The sequence below is a fragment of the Haplochromis burtoni genome, unplaced genomic scaffold (genome assembly GCF_018398535.1).
Source record: "Haplochromis burtoni strain Fernald_Lab_line unplaced genomic scaffold, NCSU_Asbu1 Contig_256, whole genome shotgun sequence".
Taxonomy (NCBI): Eukaryota; Metazoa; Chordata; class Actinopteri; order Cichliformes; family Cichlidae; genus Haplochromis; species Haplochromis burtoni.
The window spans coordinates 510,958-520,926 of NW_024582617.1; the positions used below are offsets into that span (position 1 = coordinate 510,958).

The 9,969-nt window shown below is 42.6% G+C and overlaps 1 protein-coding gene across 4 annotated transcripts in view; it reads left to right on the forward strand.

Annotated features, from left to right (window-relative positions):
* Positions 1 to 6,455: 6,455 nt before the first annotated feature.
* Positions 6,456 to 9,969, forward strand: part of rfx2 (regulatory factor X, 2 (influences HLA class II expression)) — a 30,292-nt gene continuing 26,778 nt past the window's right edge. Inside the window, exons 1-3 of one of the 4 annotated variants that reach the window (XM_014338808.2) lie at positions 6,456 to 6,656; positions 8,811 to 8,860; positions 9,162 to 9,251. The gene's annotated coding sequence lies outside the window, so the exon portion shown is untranslated. The remainder of the gene's footprint in view (positions 6,657 to 8,810; positions 8,861 to 9,161; positions 9,252 to 9,969) is intronic. The other 3 variants (XM_014338809.2, XM_005938519.3, XM_005938515.3) reach the window with 3 other exon arrangements.

A 9,969-nucleotide genomic window follows, 5' to 3' on the forward strand; every position in this document is an offset into this window, starting at 1 on the left:
GGTGAGAGCCCAACAAAAACCAGTTAAGGACAACCCCCAGCAAACTCATGGGAGACAGTGATTAAGGTGGGGAGTGCTGATCCTGCAGAAGAGCTACAGAGTGACTAAAAAGCTCAATGGTGGCCATGATAGAAAGGTATAAGAGTATACAGTTGTTGTGTATGAGGCTATGACCAGACGCCATGCCCATTCTGGGCCCCGTCCACACCTGGATGGGTCTGCAGAGGGCTGACCCACCATCTTAGGTGGATCCTAGGGCAATGAAAGAAGGTTGAAGTTTCAGGTATTTTGACACCAGCTGGTGAGCATGTCAGAGGTGTATCCTTACACACAGTGGATCCATCTGTCTTTACAATTCCATAGCAAAGATTGTGGTTGTTCACCACACCGCTGCTTCCATTTAGATACATGTTTTTGTCCTTTTCATTGGGGTTCAATATGCCTCTGGCTGAATGACTCATATTTTCTTTGACATCATGCAGACAGCTGGATGTGTTATTTACACGGAAAGAGACGGGAATCCTATTCAAGCAGTGGGATCCGCTAGAACAGGGGTAGGCAACTCTAGGCCTCGAGTGCCGGTGTCCTGGAGGTTTTAGATGTGTCCATGATCCATCACAGCTGATTTAAAGGGCTAAATGACTCCTCAGCATTTCTTGAAGTTCTCCAGAGGCCTGGTAATGAACTAGTCATTTGATTCAGGTGTGTTAACCCAGGGTGCGATCTAAAACCTGCAGGACACCGGCACTCGAGGCCTGGAGTTGCCTCCCCCCTCATCTAGAAAAACTACTTAGATCTGCAGACCCCAGACCGAGGGCCTAAAGGAGCTCCTGGTGTCTGTTTTTGTCATATAATCACTTAGTTCATTTTTACAGGAGTCTTTTTTACTATGTGCACAGAAAAGGCTCGTGGAACATGCAGTGGGCGATATTAAAATAGTAAGACCTGAAGCTGGTGTTTAAATATAACCTTTCAGTTGACTAGAAAAAAACTGGAGCCAGGAGGGTTAACTGGACTGGTTAAACTGTTAGCAGTCGGACGTACCGCCCACGGGACATTGGATGGTTTAGGGGACTAATAGGACTGCTAAGGGGTTAAATATAAGCCTTGTTTTCATTAGGAATCTGTAGGAAGAGGACCAAACTTTTCCTGTGCAGCTGGAAGTGGAGCAACTGCAAATAACAACATAAAAAAGGAAAGAAAAAATGTCTAGAAAAACAAGAACACTTAAAAGTTTTTTGTTCCAGTGTTTAATTTAAAAAGTTTCATTAAAATAAATTCATTTAAATATCAATCGTTCCTTCCATTTTCAAGTCATAGCATAATAATAAATAAAACTATACTTTAACACTCAGACATCCAGTCCACTTCTGTCTCACTGAATCAGGTCCAACTCCACCAAAGGCCTCATGGTGACATCAGAGTGTTTTGTACATGACTGATGCTGAGTGAAGATTAATTCAAACACTAACATTTAAACTCTACACAGTTTCTCAGTAACACATTTGTGCTCTGTTCTTCAATACGTGCTAAAATGTCTGCCCGCGCCGTATCACAGTATAGACATATGCTGCCATCATGTGCCGCAAATGGCAAAGTGCATGGAAGTGACTGTGACTGCACTGCTGCAAGGAGAAAAAATGACATTTTTATTTTCAGTATACAGATATTTTATACATCACTGGACACTTTATTGGGGACACCTTACTAGCACTGAGTGGATGCCTTTTTTTCCTTAATTCTCCATGGGATACATGCAACAAGGTCCTGGAAACATTTCTCATAGTTTTTGGCCCCAAATCTCATGTTTGACGTGATAGCATCACACAGCTGCTGCAGACATGTTGGCTGCACATCCATGATGTGAATCTCCCGCTCTAACACATTTCAAAGACCCTCTATTGGATTGAGATCTGGTGACTGTGGAGATCATCTGAGCACAGTGAACTCAGTTTCCTCTTCAAGACACCAGTTTCAGATTACATTAAATGTTACCCTGCTGGAAGCCGCCATCGGAAGATGTGTACACTGTGGTCAGAAAGGTTGTGACATTTAAATCATGCTCAGCTGGGGTCCAAGGTGTGCCAAGAACATATCCCCCACTCTATTACCACTGATATAAGCCAGTATGGATCCATGGTTTCATGTTGTTTATTCTGACACTACCATCCAGAAGTTGTTGTTGAACTTCAGCAGGTTTGTACTGATTGTTTGTACATACCTAAATTAATTGAGTTGCTAACATATCATTGTCTGATTACAGGTGTACCTAATAAAGGGTCTGTAAATTCATGTGTATAACAGAATAAAATGTGTACAAATCCACAAACAAATGCAAAGATCTGTTTATGTGCAGCAGAAATAAATAAAAGTAGAAAAAGGGTGACTAACAAATTTTTAAAATGTAACAATTTGCAACTTAGTGCTAAAATATAGAGTTGTTTGAAACGGTAAGGTGCAATATCAGAAAGTTCAGTTCTGATTTTGATTTGTGCTTATAGGGAACAGCCTATTTAAACGGGTTTATAAGGCCATGATTATGGTATTTGTCATACACAGTGTATAGCTCCTTCAAATCACAAACACAGTCTATTTCAGGGGTCGGCAACCTTTCTGATGATGAGTGCATCTAAAGTTTCCTCAGAGGTCAGTGTGCCATATGATTGCATTAGCAATAAATGTAATAAGGCTCAATATCAACAGTTACACACTACATAGAACCACTTTATAGAATCATATTTGTTTGCAGATGTTTGCAGCTGTCAGCAAATAGTTATCAGCTATTTTGAAACAAGACTTTTTATCCATAACAGCAAATGAACTGAACAACAGAAAATGCCAATGCTATTTATGGCCTCCTCACAACAATGATAAGAAAAATAAACTGGGCCAACATGGCATGTTTGTTAATACAGAGACACACATGTTACTGTGATCTCTGGTCTCCGAGTGTCCAGCATTCAGAGGCTACCTGAGGACTCATGTGAGAGAAAACCTGCTCACACAGACATGTAGAGCCAAACACTGTCAATAAGGCCTCTGCAATGTTCTGAAGACAGTTAAACCTGTCAGGTAGTGACGTCCAGCAGGTGAACATGCAGCTCCATGAACACGCACAGCTGTGGATTCCAGCTGCGCTCGTAGTTCTGCAAACTTTGACCCCACAGAGTCGAGCTGTTCAGTTCAATCAGCTGTGTTTCGATGTTGCATTAACTGGCATTAACTCAGCCAGTTAATGTGAGACAACCAGCTGCTCATTAAAGCTTCTGGTTTGATCAGAAAAGAAAACATTGGTCCAAACGCCTGAAAGTCCTGAAAACACTTTGTGAATTCTGTCTCGAGTACAGATGTATCCGTGTATTTACGCGGTGCTGATGCTGCGCTGAGCCGACAGCTGCTGAAGCATTTGAAGTGTTGGAATGTGGAAATTTCAACATCGCTTGAAAAAACTGCCAGCTAGCAACGTCCCTCTCACCGGTAGGCGAAGTTATTTTTAGCCAATTACAAGTTGAATCTGGTAGTTGGGGTTGTTAGCTAAGATACCGTCATTAAGAAGCGGCACAACTAATGTGTCTATGGAGCTAATTGCGATGTGCACCGCTGGCCCGGCCATTTATTTTTTAATGCACCTTCTCAGATTAACTCACTGCGTGTCGTGCCCAGGGCTGGACTGGGACAAAACATCTGCCCGGGCATTTTGACTAGAGACCGGCCCCCCAGGTATTAAAGCCATAAAGCCTTTGAATGAAAACAGACGCTGCTGTGACAGTGATGTACAGTCTTGTTGGTATATGTATGATTTCTATACATTTTACATCAGATAAAAACTTTGGTTGTAAGATTCAGATAATTATTTATAAAAGTAGACATTTTAAATGAGAATAAGAAAGAAAAGTATTTCTTTGTGCCCCCCTCTCCCTGTTAATGCCCTACCTGGCCCCCTGGCAACACTTTGCTAGACCCGCCCCTGCACAGTTACCAGCTGTCAGCTACTTAGAAAAGGATCCTGGTGTTATTTGTCTCTCAGAAACAGTTCATAACTTCCTAACTCATTCATGTCACCTAAAAGGTAAACCTGTTTCTCCATCACCTGTTCAGCTCTGATGATCCAGTAAGGACATCTCCTGGTTTCATCTTCATGTTTCCCTCTCACCACATATCCAAACCGACATCATGACCAGCAGCTTTACAGCTGTGGCTCCAGCAAACATCAGCTGATACTAGAAATTAATATTAAATAAATTCTAACAACAGCTGATCAAGCTTAAACGTGCTGCTGTTGTTTAGCCGACATCCGCTGGCAAAGTGGGCGATAAACAAACAAGAGAGACGATCAGCTGATCATTGATCAGTTTCATGATTGAAGTAGAAACGGGAGAGGGAGGGGAGAGAATGAGAGAGAAGAGGCAGCTGTGCAGCAAAGACAGAATAAATCCAGCTTTGTGTCTTTTTCATTGTAGCTGAAGTCCTGGACAAACTGTGTTCCTTCTCAGCTCAACACGAAACGCGCAATATTTTCTCTGAATGCGGCACGATTCCGTTTTTTAGGGGACGGTTGGAAACTCTACTAACTAACCTTATGAATAAAATAAAGTTCACCATCAGTAACATCATAGCACCACCCAGCTGTATAGAAACTCCGTCATGCTAGCTAGTACGCAGTACGAAAAAGTCAGCACTAACAAAATAAACTCCATCTAAACTTGGTTTATATCTGACCCAGATAGACTGCAGGTCATAACTTCTTACCTGAAGTTCAGTTCACCTGGCACTCGGACCGGCCCGCCTCGGGTCTCTCCTGCCTCCACTTTCCCCTCATCCACCTGTTGCCTCTGTGGAAGCTCCACCATAGCCACCACTAGAGCAGGGCGATATGACCAAAAATATTTATCACGATATACATTTGAAAATTTGCGATAACGATATAACTGACGATATAATTGACACTAGACAAAATACTTTACAACTCCACAACTTTATTAGTGCAAAAAAACCCCATCAATGTATTTTCACTTAAACAAGCAGCTGTTTTTTTATGTGCATTAAAGTTATATAAAAATGTAACAGTGCAAATTCCTCGCTGACAGTTTAACCAAAAGGCATTTCCAGTGGAAACTGGCCGACATATCCTCAGCATAACCATGTATAATATCCACAAAACTTAAAAGAGGTTATACACACACAATACGGTAATATTATGTTGAAGCACAGTACGTATCACTCCGCGAGGCTCCGCCTACGATAGCCGTAATGCTCCGACAATCCATCAAGCGGTGCGGCTTCGTAGCTTAGCAAAGTCGTACTGAAACATTTGACAGATTTTCGAGCGCCGTGCACATAAAATCGTTTCGAGGTCAGTAAACACAACCAGAGTTCATACATAAGGCACACGGGATTATAAGGGGCTCTGTCGACTTTCAGAAAAATCAAAGGATTGATTTTAAGTGCGCCGTATTTTCCAAACAACACGGTAATAACGACGGCCCGCTAGCATGCGCTACCAAAAATAGTGCTTTGTTGTGTATCTGACGGACGAAAGCTAAACCAGTTCCACACCAGTGAAGCTGCAGCATTTTTACAAACCAGTTCTGGTTCATGGTTTTCATTCAACGATCCGCTTTCGCCTTTCTCATTCTCCGTCACAGCCATGTGTATGTAAACAAAGACACCGCGCATGCGCGTTTTACCCATATTCTATCGCGATATTTCATTTTCTTATCATTGCCCAACATTACACCGGTATTACCGTGAATGGTATTGTATAGCCCAGCCCTAGCCACCACCAAACAACTGACTTATTTTTACACATTGACCAGCATCTGGCCAATCCACCACCTTTCAGTGTTTATACCATTACAAATAAATAAATAAATAAATCATCGGCCCATAAAAACGAAAAATCACCATCCGGTATGCCCGATGGCCAATCCAGCCATGGTCGTGCCATCAGTTAACCCGTCCCCAGGGTTGCCGACCCCTGTTGTAAACCTGCCATTTCACTCTTTCTTCTATTCTTCTGTTACGAATCACCCCTGACACTCATCTCCACCCACTCCACCCAGCCTGTATTCTCTGTTTGTTGTTTTTGGATGGTTGACCCCAGGTATTTCATTTCATCCACCTTCACTCTACTCCAGCGTCACCATTACAACAGCCCTGAATGAGCTGAAACACAGTCAGTGTAACAGTGTGGAAAGGTTCCCACTTCGTAACACTTCTGTTTGATCCTGTTATTTTCAGAAAGTAAATTAATTACATTTTGAAGCATTTAATGTATTTTTATTTCATTTTTGTAATTAATTTATTGACTCCTTTTTCACCCTTATTTTATACCACGGCATCTTCGGTCTTCCATACTTGTCCACCTCCTGAGCCAAGACCACCTCCCAGTGGTTCAATATGAATTTACAGCTTTATTTAACTGGGCGGAACACGTCTCTTTGGCCCCTCCCTTGGATAGTGAGGGCCCTGACGTAGGCTTTTGAGGGTAGCAACAGTTGCCTCGAGACCCCGTCGCGCTATAGTGACTGTAGCCGTGGAGACAGTTACTTACCAACGGGCGCAACACTCAGCAACAGCGGCTGCAGCATCTGGAAGTCACCGAGCGAGAGGGAGAGAGTGGAAAGAGAGAGGGCACAACTTTTCTCAAGGCAAAGGTGACTATACGTTTGTAGAATTTAGAAACTAAATGAATCCTAAGTTCGAGGTCGAACGTGTTAGCAGGGGTCTGGATTATTTACAACACAACTTTCCCTTCTTTTGTGGTATCCGCCCCAAGTTGAGAACGGTTTTCCACTCTTCATTTGACTGACATTTACCAGTTGCAGGCGACAGCCTTTAGCCCGGGATCCGTTCCTTTTATCCTACTTAATTTGTTTTACACTCTGCCTTTAACATTATACTCCGTGTCATCGTTACTTCAACTCCAAATCGATTCAGCATCACTTTACACTTGTTGCTACGTTGTACCGTGTGCTGCGAGGTTTGAACGCACTTCCAGCTCAGTATCAGCGGGATGGATGGTGAAGCTACCGCTCAAAGCTACAGCTAATGCTAATTTGGACGACCAGCAGCCATGAGTGCAAGTTCTCTCATTAGTTCGTGTGGCGTTGTTGACGGCGGCTGTGTGTTGTTCGCCACAGCACGGGCAAAACTTCGTCGTTCCCAGAATCGGATTCAAGCAGGTGGAAAGGCTAGCTAGCTAGCCTTTAGCACGAGCGGCAGTTATGTTATGTTGCTCTAACCGTAACCAACGTCCGCTGCGTGCATCTTCTCACCGTGACAACTTTTATTTCTTCCGGGAGCTTGGCAGCTCTTTCGTAGCACTTTTCACTCGCAAATTTTCTCTTAAAAGCAATGAAAAATATCGAACATTTAACCACTGATCAACTTCTGCCGGCGGGGTTACTACATACACCTACACCAAATTCTGACGCTTCCCCTGGTTTTTCCCACTACTAAATCACGTCATGAATCAAACTCTGTGACCTCTGATACCAAAATATAACTTCAGTAGAAAAAGTTGTGATGTTTGAGAAATGGCTTGAATAAGGGGGTATATTACAGCTAGGTGGTGCTATGATGGTTCTTTTATGTAGCTGTCTTGGATGAGAAACTAAGCGTTGAATTTGCTGTTTTCTGCGTGCTTTTGAAGCAGTGCATGCGATATACCGCCATGCATTTTATAATGACTAGATTTATGTAGTCGACCTATTCCCCACTCTTAAATTTGGAGTCCCCCCCCCCCCCCCCTCCAGTTTTGACAATGCCTTATTTACTGATTAGATTCAGAAGCAAATTGTGTGCTAATGGCCAAGGTGTTCCTAGTGCCACTGCCTCTTTGTTCAAGCAGAAGGTCTCATTAGGGTTGCTGTTTGATCCCTCTGCAGAGCCGAAGGTGCATATCAATCTGTGGTGTAGCATTTAAAGGAAACAAAGGAAGCAAGAGATTTTCAGTAGTTTTAGACTGTCTGTAACTGGTTTTCCAGGTCTTTGCACACCAAAGACGTCCCCCCCTTTTGGGATTGTGTTTCTTCCTGTCCCATGAGGTACATTAATCCTAACGAACTGTCTTTTCCGAGACAGTTGTCAGGTGCTCGGTCATTTGTAGTGTTTGCTATTGAAGCATCAGGAAGCATCTTTGCACCATGAAAATGTCACTAATTGATGCCCTCTTTGCAATGATCCATAAACTTAGCAACACACACACACAAAATCCTTGGATGAAGAATTCATTTTGGAAAGTTGAGCTGAATGATTGAGTGACTAACCAATATCTTGTTTCTTTAGGTCAAAAAGAGGTATGTTAAAATATAATGTTCATGAACCACGTGTGCATGAACTTGTTTCGGACTGTGTGTCAGAGAGGGAAGCTTATGTTTGATTGGTCAGACAACTTCCCACAACTACAACGAAAATAAATAAATGACTGTGCTGAAACCGTGCGTGTCCCCCCCAATTGAGCATGACACTGTTATGTTTACATGGCAACTTGATATACAAATACACCCAAGTCGTGGAAAGAAAGGGGTTGGAGCATGCCGGGGGAGGGGGGTGAAGTGTTATTCTTTTAAAAGTCAGTGTTTTTAATCAGGTTATTTTCATCCCCCCTCTTTGTGGTAGGAGTGCATAGCTTCAGCCTGCAGAGGCAGGTCAGCAAAGAGAATTAAAGTGGAGAGCAGCTGGGGGTTAGAGAGCTATTTGGAAATTGTTTACTGCGCAGCTTGTAAAGTGTGGAAATTATTAATTAGCATGTTGCTTTAATTTCTGATGTAGTTTACTTTGCCATCTGTCTTTATCCTGAATTTCAGTGACCACACTTGGCTTTATTGAGATTGCCTTCACCCTGAGATCGCTAACCGTAAGTGTTACATTGGGGTGTGATTTAGAGATATTAGTGTTTCTTTTTTAGGCTTTCCTTCGTCTCTCATAGCCTTAATTTAAGCCATGTCTGGACTTGCTTGTATGATTTATTTATTTTTGTTGCAGTGTCCACTGTTGCCCGTATGCCATTTTGAGTGTTTGTAGTACAGTTCAGCTATCAATAGGACAGCTGCAGTGGTCTCTTGAGCAGGGGGGTGACCTGACACAGCTTTAAGTCACATGTTCTTTCTCTCCCTGTGTATGTGGTGTGTGCGTGTGCTTGCTCATGCTGTATTTAGCCCATCTTAATGAGGCCCCAATGCTGCCCCGGGGAGGAGTTCTCAATCCAATAGCTAGCTTCAGATACAGACACTGACCCGACCACTACTGTGAGTTTTGCTGGTGCTGTTTACAGTTGATCGTATTCCTGCAGACTTACATTTACCTCCCAGTGTGATAAGTGAACTGTTTGGCTTTCGAAACCTATCACTGTCTGACTTTTCCCCCTTGTTTTTAACACCACTTTTAATGGCTTGTCCCATAACTGCAGTCAAAAGCATGTCAGGAAATCACAGAGCAAAGCAGAAGAACTAAGAAACAAATGCCTCGCGGGGCTTGTTAAGTGGAAATTAATAGTGCCATTTGTACACATGAAATGTTTTAATTTCATAAGCGCCATAATTCATTTATTTGTTAAGGGCTTTTCATTTTAACTGATGTGCTGCCATTACTGTTTTATAAGATTTGTTGATAGGGAAAATTGTTTTAAGTATCCTCTTGACTTGCATCAAGTCTTCCAGCTGTAAAGATGTTGAAAATCAGTGGAGACTTGTGCTGCTAGGATACGAAGAAACAAATCCCACACTGAAAAATGCTGCCACTGATTGGCCCTCGTGTGGTGACAACAAGTTGAAACTCGTTGTGAAATGAAATGTTTTTCTGTGTGTGTGTGTGTGTGTGTGTCATCAGCGGCATTCTTAGCATTCCACCTGTTTGTATCGTAGCTACAACACTGGTAATTAAATTTCCTGCCGCAAACAGCAGACAAGGCAGTCACATTTGCATTACAAAGACTGCCCCCCCTTCCTTTGAGTCAGAATAGTAGCA